Raw genomic sequence first — 15618 nt, forward strand, 5'->3', positions numbered from 1 at the left:
TGTACTCTTATTAATCATGTCCTCAGCAGGATTCCGATTCACGCCATGTCGGCTGTGATGATTCCGACCTAAATCCTGCAACGGATGGAATCTTGTTTTTCTAATTTTCTGTGGGGCTGGCATGAAGGCAACACAAAGTGTCACTAGATCAGGTGGGATAAGGTCTCCCTGCCGACGAAGGAGTGCAGCCTCGAAATCAAGAAACTCAAGGAGGTGATGGTTGCTCTCAGGCTTAAAATGGCATGGTCAGTTAAGAAAGGGTCTAGCTGCAGCTTGTGAGCTGAGTACGTCAACTCCAGGTATAGGACTGCGCTTAATGGGGCGTTTGCTCGTTACAGCTCCTCCCTCTCTCCAATGTGGAAACACATCCATTCCCTCTTCCCCCTTCTAGAAAATCATGTGCAATGGAAGGTGGGGAGGGGCTCTCTCAATCTCTGGCATGAGAATTGGACCAGGCTCGGCCAGATTGCAGATCACATACAACAGGCTATATCGGACGAGCTCCTGCCCCTATCCATCAGCAACATCCTAACACTCGATGGTTTGAACAGTCAATCGCCTACGTATGCTCTACTCTCCGACAGCATTAAGGAACACATTACTCAGGCGAGCATCTATATATCTGACCAACAGGATCAGTGCATATGGCCCCTTCACAGAACCGGCGTCTTCTCAGTCAAAACAAGGTGGGAGGTTTGCAGATAGGTAGGGCATCAAACAGATTGGGCCAGATGCATTTGGAATCATAAAATCCCAAACAAAATCTATGTTTCTGTGGCGTTTGCTGCAACGAGCTGTCCTAACTGATGAGAGAGTGCAATCCTGAGGTATTTGCATGGTTTCAAGGTGCGTCTGCTGTGATGGTGACCAAGATTACTCTACTCAAACCGAAACTTTTGAGCACCTCTTCAGCAAAGGGGCGATTGCAGTGAAGGTCTGGAACGAATTCAACAATATTTTCAACGCCCATGCCACACCCTCCCCCTCTATTGCCAACAAGCTCACCGTCTGGTGGAACTCCTCTTTGTCGGGAAGTGGCCCTTCCATTGTCCGTTGCATAGCCCCTAACTTGATCCTTTAGGAGATTTGGAGAATGAGGAATTCAGCCAGATTCGATGGTGCCAGCCCAAGTAGTAACAAGATCATCAGCAGGGTTAAGTGGCTTCTTTGTCACCTCTTTCAGGACTCCCCTCTACTCAGGCCACTTGCCCAACACCTCGGTCTACCCTACACCCCCAATCCGACCAAACATTGTCATCCGGTGAAGTGGAGTAGGCCTCCTTCGGGCTGGGTAAAATTCAATATTAATGGGGTTGCATCTGGGAATCCAGGCCCGTCTAGGGACGTGGAGATTTACAGGAACTCTAATGGTGATTTGATGTTTGCATTTCATTCGGGGTATGGTCGAGATTCCAACAACAGGGCGGAATTGCAAGCCCTTTATGATGCCATGGTTTTTAGTGTTTCTCAGGGGTTGGTTAACATGATTATTGAGTCTGACTCTTCCTTTGTAGTTGATGTGATAAATGGCTCATCGCAACCTCATTGGAAATGGGATTACTGGCTGTGGAGAATCAAGGAGCTGAGGTAGAAAGTGAATTTCGCCATCTCTAGGATCCCCCGTGAGGTTAACAGGCCGACGGATGGTCTTGCTAGAGCGGGAGCTGTGAGGCAATCCTCTTTTTGGACCAACAACTGCACAAATCTTCCTAGGCTTAGTCGGGGACTCTACTTCCTGGATAAAGCTGGGATTGGAGCTCTCAGGGAATTCTGATTTGGATCCTCTCTTCGTACTTTTTTTTTCATCTGTAAAGTTATAGGATAGGTGGCTGAGCCCTTTTTTTGTCGGCCCATGCCTACCTGAAAGCTGCTCATTTTGTAAGTTTGTTCATGATATCAATACAACTTTAACTTAAAAAAAAAACAGTTGACTGAACGGTTGGTTATGATGGACAAGTGAGAATACTTGGGTATATGATGATCTTATCTCAAAATCAACGGTCAGATGGCTTGATCTAAGAATGGAGATTATTCCCAACTGTCAAATTCGTGTTGGAGAATGGATGTAAGGTTAAGATAGCTAGATTTGTATCGTACACATGTACATAATAAGTTAAATTTCATGGTAACACTCGAGAACTTTCAATACTCATGAATTAAAAAGTTCAGGGTGTTACAGTGGATACTGATTACACGAGTAATATGGATAATAGAGGGTTGACTTGTTTATTCTAGTAGGTGGTGCGATCAGTTAGATGTCAAAGCTTCAGTATTTGGTGGGACTTTCCATGGCCAAAGTTGAGTATATGGCAGTGACGAAGGTGTTCAAAGAAGTTGTTTTGTTGAGAGGAATGATAAATGATCAGCTTGGGCTTCAACAAGAGGCTACGCCAATTAATTTGACAACGAAAGCATAATTAATTTGATGAAGAACTCTGTTTATCACTCATATATTAAACATATTAATGTTTGTCATCATTTTATCTAAGAAGTGCTTGAAGAAGAAGGCGTGACTCTAGAGAAAATCCACACAATCATGAATTCAGCTGACATGCTTACGAAGGTGGTTCCTATAGAGAAGTTTAAGTTATGTGTGAGTTCTCTAGGCTTGGCGAAGGCTTAATGAAGACAAAGTATATATGAGAAGCGACAATGAAGCTATAATGGAAGATAATTAGAGATAGTGATGACAGTGGAGCAATAGACCATGAAGATTGAAGACATGCTGGAGATTGTTGACGGATGTCTTAAATCTTTCTGAAATATGTTCTATCAACCATTGACAGACTGCTCAATGCCATAGAGAAAATATAAAAAAAAATCTCTATTGCTTGTTGGACAGTTTTGGAGATGCTACTCGATGCCATCGAAGGTGGCTTTGACTTATTTGACTAGTCTTCAATGACTATCGATGCCATCGAAAGTCTCATTGACAGTGCACACAGAAATATGTAAGTTCTCAATAATTTGTTTCATATTCTGATTGTGATAGTATATATATTGGATGTAATCAGGATTAGTGTATTTTAAGGGTTTTCCAAGGCGTTTCTAAGGGTTCTAGAGTAAAACTAGGATTTTTAACAAGGTTTTATTAGGTTGTTCGGAATAGTAAATTCGTCTATCTCTTGTAATATCGTTTCATAGTGGATTGCTTATCGCTTCGTGTCATGATTTTTTTTTCCATGAGGGTTTTTTCATGTAAAACTCATGTCTTCTTTATGTTTTGTTTGCGTTTGATTGAATTTGGGTTTGCTTCCACACAATCCCCAACATGTTAATTGTGTTTGGATTGTTCTGCAAGAACTTCGGTATTTTCTCCATATTGTGTCATACCCAATGCAGCTAAACATGTGCCTACCTTCGATTAGGTTTGATTTTTCTTGACAATAATATGAAAAATTCATGGAACTTGTGAGCTTAGTTGATGAGTTTATTACCCTGACTTTTGGTGCATGGTATGCTCAGGGGCTCTTTGGTTTTCCAATTACAATTGCAAATGGCTGGAAATGAGTAATAATTACTTATGTAATTTTGTGGCAAATCACTTATATTTGACTATAATGATAAATTTTCTATCATTGTTGTTTTATGTAGACAATAATAATTTTATAATGTAAAAATGTAATAATTACAATTTCTTTCACCAAATTTCATTATCGGTGTATTTGAAACTCGATTCATAAGCTATAACTCTTATTTAAATGGACACCTCAATCTGATAATGATGGCTAATTAACTTTACATTACATAAGAAAATGGAGAACCAAACACGCCTTTAAGAGTGCTTGACGCAAGGGAGGACGTGAGGTCGAGCACCGTCTTCCTCAAGAGGATAACTATTCCCAATCCACGGAACTTCTCTGGACTCCTCACAGAGACTTCTCGAATCCACGAGGAAAGAAAGCAGGAAATAAAAAGAAATTCTAATAAATTTGAATTTGATTAATGAATCCATAAAAATGAGTTCACAACCCTTTAAATAGGGCTATCAAGCAATGGGAAAGAAATCAGAATCAAACTACAACTAAAACTCCTAGAATTCACAACTTACTATAAATAGTAAACTTACTATTTATAGACGGTCGTGATGTCTATAAATAGTATTCGAATCTCATAAATATGCTAGGCGCATTTAGAGAATATTTTTGCACCCTCTAGCATGTCCAGCATATCGTCCAACCGTGGTATAGGAAACCTGTATTTTATGGTGATTTTGTTGATGGCTCGGCTGTCGACACACATGCGCCAAGTCCCATCTTTCTTTGGCGTTAATAGAGCTGGTACAACACATGGACTCATGCTTTCTCGAATAAAATCCTTACGGATCAACTCCTCTAGTTGTCCCTGCAGAATCTCGCACTCATTCGGACTCATTCGATAATGGAGCCGATTAGGTAAACTGGACCCAGGGACAAAGTCGATATGATGTTGGATATCCCGCATGGGGGGTAACCCATCAGGAAGATCATCGGGCCAGATTTCTTTGAATTCATGTAGCAGGGGCCTTAGTCTTTCAGGGATGATGGTAGGCTCGAGTTCTTCCCCTTTTACAATTAATGCATAGGTCTGTCCTGTTTCTTTGGATTCTTCCACGAAGTCCCGTATGGTTAAGAGAAAATGACCCTCTACTTTAGAAGTTTCAGGTGGTCCCTCTAGATTCATAGGGGCCAATATGGTCTTCCGACCGTCCTTGACGAAGATATATATGTTATCTCGCCCTTTATGAGTGGCGTCACGATCAGATTGTCAGGGCTGACCGAGTAGTATGTGACATGCTTCCATGTCAACCACATGGCATACTACTTCATCCTTATAATATTTGCCAATTGAAAAGGATATGGTGCACCGTTCAGTTACCTTTGTTTCGCTGACCTTCTTGATCCAACCGATTGTATATGGAGAGGGATGACGCTACGTTTTCAATTGTAATTTTTTCACCATGACCTTGGAGACGATGTTCTCGCTATTCTTACTGTCAATGATCATGTCACAAACCTTTCGATTCACCGTACACCTAGAGCGGAAGATGTTATGCCGCTGTGGATGTATTTCTTTTCTTGGCGTGTATAATAGTCGCCTCACGACGAGCGACTCACCGTGATCTTGCTGAACCCAACCTGAATCATCTGCCTCATCCTCAGTGGTATGCTTCTGTTCTTCAATATCTAGATCTTCATAAGTGTTATCAGCACTACCATCATTGATGGCGAGGTTTGCCACTTTTCGTTAGGGACAAGTATTTGATAGGTGGCCCAGTTAGCCACAACGATAGCAATTATCGGGCCTTGGCCGAGCATAGGGGTTCGGGATTCTACTTGAATCAGCAGCAGTCGATATGCCCCTTTAGGGTCTAGCTTGCCTGCTTTCCTGATTTCGGTTCTCAGACATAGGAGGTTGAGCACGTGCTCCTACGGGCTCCTTCCCCTTGGGCTGTGCAGTTCCCTGGGGCGGACCTGCCACAGGGATCCTTGCAGTAGGATAGGTCCGTGTGTTAGGACGTTCAAGTTGCGCTTCTACCCGAGTAGCCAACTTGATCACGTCATTCATCGTCCAGATGGACTGCATCTGGACCCGATCCTGGATAGCCATATGCAATCCACCGTTGAATCGGGAGACTTGCTGCGATTCAGTCTCGACGAAATCGTTACGCGCCGCCAGGCGGTAAAATTCTTCTGTGTATTCTCTCACCAACTAATTACCCTGTCGACAATTTTGGTATTGTTGGAATAATACCTGATCGTAATCGCTAGGGAGGAATCGGGCACGTAGCAGGTAGCTGCTTCATCGGCTGCTAGGTGCGGATTGGTGCTTTCATCTGCCTAGTTCGCGCGAGTTGCAGTTGTTCCCACCAAGCTGAAGCTCCTCATTTCAACTTGTAGGCCACAAGCTTGACCTTCTTTGCTTCAGGGATGTTCATATAGTCAAAAAATTAGTCAACTTTAGAAAGCCAATCTAGGAAATCTTCAATGTGTAGTTGGCCATTGAAGCTAGGAATATCAACCCGCATCTTGAATTCTCGATCCGTTCGATCTACTCAATCGCCGCCATGTCTAGGGTGTTGGAAGATGATGTCGTCAATTTTCTCCTCATTGGAGCCCCCTTCCTCATAAATGACCCTTGGATGCATTGCCGGTACTATCCTGCGATCAGGGCGATTACGAGTTTCAGCAATTGGAGGTGGAGGATTACCATCAGGAACACGGAGTTGCCCTAGGTTTTCTGCCAAGAGATCTGCTATGCAGTCAATGGAAGACTGCAACCCTTGCATGGCTTGCTGATTCTCTCGTTGCGCTACTTCGAAAGCTGCTGCCGTTAAAGGTAAATTTCCTGGACCACCGCCCATGGGATTGTTGCCCGACCCATCGTTAGAAGCCATCAATCCGAGGAGAAACCTCGGTTTAATACCAAACTGATGCAGGGGAGGACGTGAGGTCAAGCACCATCTTCCTCAAGAGGATAACTATTCCCAATCCACGGAACTTCTCTGGACTCCTCACAGAGACTTCTCGAATCCACGAGGAAAGAAAGCAAGAAATAGAAAGAAATTTTAATAAATTTGAATTTGATTAATGAATCCATAAAAATGAGTTCACAACCCTTTAAATAGGGGTACCAAACAATGGGAAAGAAATCAGAATCAAACTACAACTAAAACCCCTAGAATTCGCGACTTACTATAAATAGTAAACTTACTATTTATAGACGGTCATGATGTCTACTAGTGCGCAAGGTTTTTGGCCAAAAATAGTAAGTGTCCTATTTGGCTTCACCAAACTATTCTCCTAATTATTCTAAGCTCTTTTCACGTTGAGTGCAACTCCAAAAGCCTGGCGGATGAAGAGTTATAATCAAACTAAAACTTACTATTTATAGTAAAAACGAAATTAAAACAAGAAAACGACCGTCGATCCAGGGGTTTTTTGCAATTCCAAGCATCGCAACCGGGCGTAGCTAGGTTGGTTGGCTAAAGTAGCTCGTTCTACCCCAAAATCATATATTTTACATCAGGTAACTCATTCCGGATTGCGAGATACGTCTGATCTAAGGTCCGACGGTCCGGATCACTTCTGTCGTCGACTGGGCCTTTTCTGATCCATCTTAGCCATGAAACTGTCCACGACCCACTCTACATCAGTGCTCATGTGCATTGCAAGATGAATGACCCAAATCTCTTTCACTTATTTAGTAACCACAAGCCTTAACATATATCCCACCCACTCTCATAATTAGAGGCGAGATGCATCTTGTAGAGCATTGGGCGTATCCTATCTCATACCAGTGAAAAGGTACCATGTTTGCATGTCAGGCATGACACCCATTGTTAAATAAAAGCAAGGTAAAATCTTCATTTCAGTGGAAGAAAATTTTACTTTTTACGTTGTGTTTCATGATTATCATGAGCACACGAAGCTTTTCATTATCACCAGAAAAGGATCCCTACGAGGGGTCGTTCACGGGATTAGTACCCAAACCAATTTCATTAACTTTTTTATACTTTCCATTCGTCCTTGACCTAAATCATGCCCCTCCTCTCCTTTGAACGGATGTTAACCTACACCTTTGTGGAAAAATTTAAAAATGCACCCCAATTATTTATTTTGCCATATCCTATTATGTCAGGATATCAACTCAAAAATGAGGCAGATTGAAAACTCAAGCAAGCTGCACAACAGGAAAAGGTAGCGGGGTAATGCTTATAGTTGAAATCTCCCTAGAGTCAATTGTGATGATACATTCGTCTTCACTTCCGCATGAGCCCCCACCCCAAACTAGTTTGAGTTCGTGATTCAGATATTCGCGATCGTAGGATTCTTAAAAGTCATCTTCTAGAGGTAGCGGGTGCCTCTCGGTAGCTGGAATCGAGAGTTTCTCTATGACGAGAGACTCCATCGATTGATGAACAGCGACATTCCGGGGCAGGGGCCTGCCCGGCTCGACCAACCAATGGGGCGAGCTGATTTGCTTTGATCCAGGAGAAAGCCCAGTCAGCCACCTTTTCAGTGCAGGTCACGTGACCTACAGCTGGGCCTTCGCTTTTTGAGGCTTCCTCTAACATCGTTCCAACTTGGATGAATGAAAATACAAAAATATTAGCATAATCCAAAACATTGTAACCCCATAAATGTTTTAATGGTGGACGTTCAATCTCACTATTTCTTCTTGTGCAACCCACTTGAGTTCTGGATCTGCTTCATTTCTAGGTACGTCCTCACATGATCCGAAGAGAGTGGATGAATAGATTGTCTCACAAACATCATGGTGGCCCCACCTAGCTTTTGATCGCAAGAACTTCCTACAATAGGTTGTGCAGTCAATCTACATCCTATCAATCTCCAACATATGTCCATCTTTAATGGTTGAACGGGGTTGTGTACTAGCGCATATCTGGTCCCAGTGGTGGTTCTTCTTACCTGACAACAAGGAAGGTGCCATGGGAAAATTCTCATATACTTTGAACGTGGCACATCCTTATCGAGTCAGTCTTAAAATCAGATTGTTTGAATAACGACAATATGATATTCGTGAATACATTTATTGAAAAAAATACAATTGAATACGTTTCATTTTAACCGCTTAATAAATGTCCATGAATCCAACGGTCAAATAATCAAATAATTAGCTTACTGTTTGGTTCATAATGCATCTAAAGTGGGACCCATAATTCTGATATTTTAATTTGAATTAATTGTGCGCCAAGAAGGCAATTTCTCAATAATTTTTACATGCCTGCGTATCATCCATCATACTCTCCCAGAGTATCAAAGCTTTTGCGTACCATCCACGTTCCACTTCCTGCCAAATTTCAAGTCCTGCCAAATTTGGCCCACCCAAGGCTTATGTGTGTGGACACTGTCCTCGCATTCTATAGAAGTATATACAAAGTTAAGTGAAACACCACAAAAAACATAACGCCCATTGTTGAAAATTTCTTCATGGTCATAGAAATCTTGCTTGAAGCTGATATTTATATTTTCTCCTTTAAGCTTGTGTGAACTTATAAACAAGTTGAATGGCAAATAAATATTACAGTGGGCCTCATGAGTTTTTAATGTTCCGCAAATTGATGGCCTAGATCCCACAGCTGTGGGTCACACCCATACAAGCTGATAGTCCTAGGATATGCTTGAGTTGACATCATATTTCTTCTCTTATGCAAAGCTAATAATGAAAATAAATAAATGGTTGAAAATCAGTTAGACTAAGAGCCTGTTTGTTAAATGTAAAGTCCAAATTCCAAATCTGAAATCTGAATCTGAAATCAAAAAATTAGTATTGAATCTAGAATAATTTATTTGTTAACTAATGTCTGAAATATTTGAAATATGTTAATTTGACACATTTGCCCATGTGAAACCGTCCTGGTTGAATCCCAACCATTAAAAGCTTTATGGATTCAAATATAATGTTTATTTGCCATCCAACTTGTTGATAAGGTTTTTTTTTTTAAAAAAAACCTAAATGTAGAGACCACACAAATATCATCTTAATCTAAAGTTTTTGTAGCCCATAAGAAATTTTTAATGGTTATTTACCATTGTTTCTTGTACTATGCTTCATATGAGATTTGGATCTACTTTATTTTTTGGATCATGTCCAAGAATGAGCTTTCAATACGGATGAATAACATGGATGTTGTCACATGCATCATGGTGGGCCCCATATTCAGGGGTCCCACCCACCTCAATGAATCAGGACTGCATAGTGACGAGATCAGTAGCCCCTAGCTATTAAATGGTTTTTGTGGCCCCCATCATATGGTAGGTGCTTTATCCATGCATCCATTTTCCAAATCATTTTAGAGAACACTACAACAAATTAGACTTTTTGCAATGATTTTTTTTTAGCGACGAGTCTAATTTCATCGCAAAAAGTTATTCTTTTACAATGACATTTCAAGTTGTCACAAAAAATAGATTATTTACGATGGCAGTTTAAATCATCGCTAATAGTTTACTTTTTTACGACAAGCTTCAATTGTCATCGTAAAACTTGTCGCATGAATTTTTCACAATGAGCTTAACTAATCATTGCTAATAGCCACTTTTTGTGACAAATTAGGTGTCGTAAAAAAAAAAATTTTACAACGACACAAAAGTTGTCGTAAACAGTAGCTTTTGCAACGACTGGTTAAGCTCGTTGCGAAAATACAACATTAGACTTTTTTCCATAGTTCTTTTTGCAACGACTAGTTAAACTCAATGCAAAAAATATTGAATTAGACTTTTTGCAAAGAATATAGTTTCATTGTGAAATAGTAGAGTATTTGTAACAACATTGTAAATCATTGCAAATAGTTAACGTTTTTTCGATGAGCTGCAATTAACGTTGCAAAATCTTTTTCCACCAATTTTTTCCACCAATTTACATGGCGGGAAAGACTTTTTACATCGCATTTCAATTATCATTAGCGACGACTTGTTGTTTTTGTCACTAAATAGAATTTGTGACATCGTATTTGCGATATAATTGACGACAATCAACACTCGTCACCACAAAGGCTTTTGTGACGACTTTATGATTTCTTTAATAATAAGTGGACTCATCGCAAAATGTCTTTATTCGCGACAAGTTTTATGTTTAGTGATATTTTACGATATGTAATGGCGACGTGTAAACTTGTCGCAAATAAGTTATATTTAGTGATAATTTATTAAGTCGTCGCAAATAATTATTATTTACAACAAAATTGGCGACAAGCAACACTTATCGCAAAAAAGCTTTTGTAACAACTTTGAAATTATTAGCGATGATGAAGACTTGTCGCAAAACGCCTTTATTCGCAACATAGCAAATAAGTTATATTTAATGACAATTTATTAAGTTGTCGCAAATAATTATTATTTGCAACAAAATTGGCGACAAGCAACACTCGCCGCAAAAAACTTTTTGTGACAAATTTAGGTTTGTTAGCGACGACGAGGACCCATCGCAAATGGTCTTTATTCGCGACGAGTCTTATATTTAGCGACATTTTATGATATGCAATGGCGACGTGTCAACTTGTCGGTAGTTAACTATATTTTGCGACAAGTTATTGAAATAATACAATTGAATACGGTTCATTTTAACCGCTTAATAAATGTCCATGAATCCAAGGGTCAGATTATTGCAGTGGTGGTCTGCGGCATCTTCTAAGTCGAAAAAATCGGGAATTCACATGTTGATGTCGCGCCTAATTATCTGGGAGATATGGAAATCTCGAAACGCAGCTGTCTTCGATAGTTCCCCGGTGTCCTTCGCTACAGCTTTTGCGAAAATCAGGTGGTGGATTGCGCATTTAAACCATTCAGTCTGAAATTCATCTATCCCTACTTCCAGCTGCCTTGTTCGGATGGGGATTGGTGCTATGTCCTTAAATGGAAGATCCAGCGGTCGGGCCTTGCTATTTAAATGGTAGAGACCTTCATCTAGATGGGTTAAAATTAATGTAAATGGTTCAGCTAGAGGAAATCTTGGGAGATCAGGCAGTGGGGGTGTTTGTAGGGGTGATAGAGGCAAATTTCTTTTTGTGTTTTCTGCAGCATATGGAATCGGCTTGAACACCCTTGTCGAGTTGCGTGCCGCTCACGACGGCCTATCCCAATGTTTAAAAAGGGGCTCCTTTCAAGTCATTAGAGAATCCGATTCGCGGTTGATAGTAGATATGCTTAATGGGGTGGTTATGCCAGGATGAAAATGAAAGTCATGGTTGTATAAGATTAACCATCGAAGCTCAGAGGCCGGATCAACTTTGTGCATCTCCACAGGGAAGGGAACTCCCCCATGGATTTTATGGCCCATTTAGGCAGCGCTTCTCAATCTCACTCCAGGTTTGATTGCCTTTCTGAGCTCCCTCAGTAGGTTAGAGGGCTCCTCTTTCTCGATAAGGTTGGGCTGGGCTCAGTTAGGATAGCCTGAAATCATTCTTTTGGTTATGGTTTTGTGCAGTTTTTGGTCTTTTGCCATGATAGGCCCCCCTTCTTTTGTCATGGGGTTGCCCGAATGTAAATTTTTGATGATATAGTATAATGAACTGGTGCAAATTCCAAAAAAAAAAAAAAAAAAAAAACCGAACACAATACAACTTTACAATACAACATTGCTTATCTTTTTTTTTTCTTTTTTTAAAAAGAATCCAATGGTCAGATAATCAAATAATTAGCTAACTGTTTGGTTCATAGTCCATCTAAAGTGGGACCCATAATTCTGATATTTTAATTTGAATTAACTGTGCGCCAAGAGGCAATTTCTCAATAATTTTTACATGCCTATGTATCATCCATCACACTCTCCCAGAGTATCAAAGCTTTTGTGTACCATCCACGTGCCACTTCCTGCCAAATTTGGCCCACGCAAGGCTTATGTGTGTGGACACTGTCCTTGGTATATCCAAACTTAAGTGGACCACCACAAAAAACATATTGCCCATAGTTGAAAATTTCTTCGTGGCCATAAAAATCTTCGATGAAGCTAATATTTATACTTTCTCCTTTAAGCTTGTGTGAACTTATAAACAAGTTGAATGGCAAATAAATATTACAGTGGGCCTTATGAGTTTTTAATGGTCTGCAAATTGATGGCCTGGATCCCACAGCCGTGGGTCACACCCATACAAGCTGATGGTCCTAGGATATGCTTCTTTTTTTCTTCTTTTTTTTCAAAAAGGAATTTATGTATTGAAAAACCGGCCTTTACAGCTCATGGACTTCAGACGCCCCTGGAAAATAAAATAGGGGCACCTATCGTGAGGACAGCCACACGCAACCACCCAAAGAATGAAAAAAAGCTTACAACTTGACATGGTTTCTATCAGAGCCTAACCCGACCCTATCTAGGAAGAGAAGCCCGCGAACATGAAGAGGAAGATCCCTAATCTGATCTAGAACTGCAGCTATCTGATTCTTGATCCTCTCCCTCGCCATCCCATCAGTCGGGCCGTTCCCTTCCATTTGAATCACCGATATTACAAACGTAGCAAACTGCACCAACTTCTTAATTCTTGTGACCCACGGTCTTCATTGCCAAGGGGTATTCGAATTCCCTGAAAGAAGGCCTGTTACAATCGTAGAATCAGTTTCAACCTCAATCCTAACATGCCCTCTTTCCAGATATAGAATCAAACCATCATAGATTGCCTGCACTTCCGCCCTGTTGTTAGTCCCCACCCCATAGCCAGCCAAGAAAGCAAAGCTTAGGCTGCCATTATCTCTCCTACAAACCCCTCCACCCCCAGAACGGCCTGGATTTCCACAAGCCGAGCCATCTACGTTAAGTTTAACCCATCCTTTAGTAGGTTTCTCCCATCTAACCAGCTGAGTTGTGCGGGTTTGTCTGGCCGAGGGCGGTAAACTAATCTCTGCCATAGCTTGCACATACATGCCTTCCACTTGGCCCTCAAGTATGGCCTTGGCCCACCACATGATCCGGGCGATGCATACAGCTACCACCGTGGGACAGTCATCATACCTAGCCCCATTTGTAGCCCTCCACGGCTCCCAAACAATCAGAATAGGAATAGTTTTCTTGATTATGGCTGGCGCAAAACCTGGAGCTGCAGCATTCTTCCATTGGTTCAATCTGTCTTCAACTGCGAGGTGTGGGAGGAGGGAAATCCCGCAAACTGCAGAAAAATGATGCCAAATCATGCTTAGCATGCTGGCCATTTAGAAAAAAGGTGTTGAATAAATTCCTCCTGTGAGCTGGACCTACTGGCGTCTGAATTGCAAGAACATCTTAATGCTAGATGAATACATTTGGCTTGCACTCTAACATCCACTGGAATCACTCCTTGCATCAACCTCCAACTAGGATATGCTTGAATTGACATCATATTTCTTCTCTTACACAAAGCTAATAATGAAAATAAATAAATGGTTGAAAATCAGGTAGACTAAGAGCCTGTTTGTTAAATCTTAAGTCCGAATTCCAAATCTGAAACCAAAAAATTAGTATTGAATCTAGAATAACATATTTGTTAACTAATGTCTGAAATATTTGAATTATTATTATTATTTTTTGGGTTAGCTTGTTAGTACACACCCATGTCAGTACACACACTCCATGTTAGCCACCCTCGCTAGGGATCGATACCAAGACCCAAGTGTTGAAACGAGGTATCTACACTCAGTCTGCCAGTCGAGCTATGGATCCGGGTGTAAAATATATTTGAAATATGTTAATTCAGTACACACACTTGCCCATGTGAAACAGTCCTGGTTGAATCCCTACCATTAAAAGCTTTATGGATTCAAATGTAACGTTTATTTGCCATCCAACCTGTTGATAAGGTTATTAAAAAAAAAAAAACCAAAATGTAGAGACCACACAAATATCATCTTAATCCAAAGTTTTTGTAGCCCATAAGAAATTTTCAATGGTCATTTATCATTTACCATTGTTTCTTATACTATGCTTCATAAGAGATTTGGATATACTTCATTTTTTTGGATAATGTCCAAGAATGAGCTTTCAATTAGGATGAACAACATGGATGTAGTCACATGCATCATGGTAGGCCCCATAGTCAGGGGTCCCACCCACCTCAATGAATCAGGATTGCGTGGTGCGAGGTCAGTAGCCCCTAGCTATTAAATGGTTTTTGTGGCCCCCATCATAATGTAGGCGCTTTATCCACGCATCCATTTTCCAAATCATTTTAGAGAATGATTCCAAACATGAGGATGATCCAAATCTCATGTAGCCCAGCGCATTCATGGCCCATTAATGGTCAATCACCATTGTTTCCTATGGTATGGCCCTTAAATCCAAACCGTCCAACCATTTTGAAAGTTCATTTTAGGGCATTATCCAAAAATGGAAGCTGACACAAATTTTAGGCAAACCACACCATAGGAAATAGCCGTGATTTAATCATCACCATTAAAAACTTCATATATTCCATCACAATGTTTATTTGCTATCCAACCTGTTGATAAGGTCACAAACACCTAGATGAAGAGACCATGCAGATATCATCTTGATCCAAAGTTTTGTGGCCTACAAGTAATTTTTAACGGTCAAATCACCACCGTTTCTTGTACCATGGTCAACCAAAAAATATGTGTGATAGAACAAATTTTGGCATTTGCAAATACCACCGAGGTAGCACGTCAAAATCCCATCAATGAACTAACGTGTGCAATGATGTCAGAGAACTAAGAAAGGGAGCATTCGCCCACCCATCGGCACCGGTCGTAGATTTAATGTATCCAAACCGTCAAAACAGTCAGGTTCACCATATGTGCGGCGTTTCGTCAAAAACAGATGTGATTAGATGATCCTGACCTTTGATCAATGGACTTTCACCCCTTGAATTCAGGCTTTGGGATTGTTGCTGTCTCAACCGTACAAAAGAAGCCCACCAATTGGGCGGTTAGAATCATCCTTTCAAGTGTGATTTTTGGGTTGTTGGACATCCAAGACGGGCCCACCATGTGGTCGGTTAATGGTTTAATTTACTACTTGTGTGCGACGTTGCAGCTTGGCTGTCCGCCACACAATTCAGACTACTGAGTCTGTCCAACGGTCCCTGGTGCTTGCCCAGGGTAAGCAACAAGAACAAGGATACGATCCATTACCCAAATGGGCTTTAAGTTTATACAAGTGGGTCCCATGATTAAGTCATCCGGAGAGTTGGTC

General features: G+C 40.9%; 1 long non-coding RNA gene across 1 annotated transcript in view; it reads right to left on the reverse strand.

Annotated features, from left to right (window-relative positions):
• LOC131240199 (uncharacterized) overlaps positions 1-15618 on the reverse strand; it is a 96013-nt gene that overhangs the window by 67546 nt on the left and 12849 nt on the right. The window lies entirely within an intron of this gene.

This window comes from Magnolia sinica, chromosome 3, assembly GCF_029962835.1.
Source record: "Magnolia sinica isolate HGM2019 chromosome 3, MsV1, whole genome shotgun sequence".
Taxonomy (NCBI): domain Eukaryota; kingdom Viridiplantae; phylum Streptophyta; class Magnoliopsida; order Magnoliales; family Magnoliaceae; genus Magnolia; species Magnolia sinica.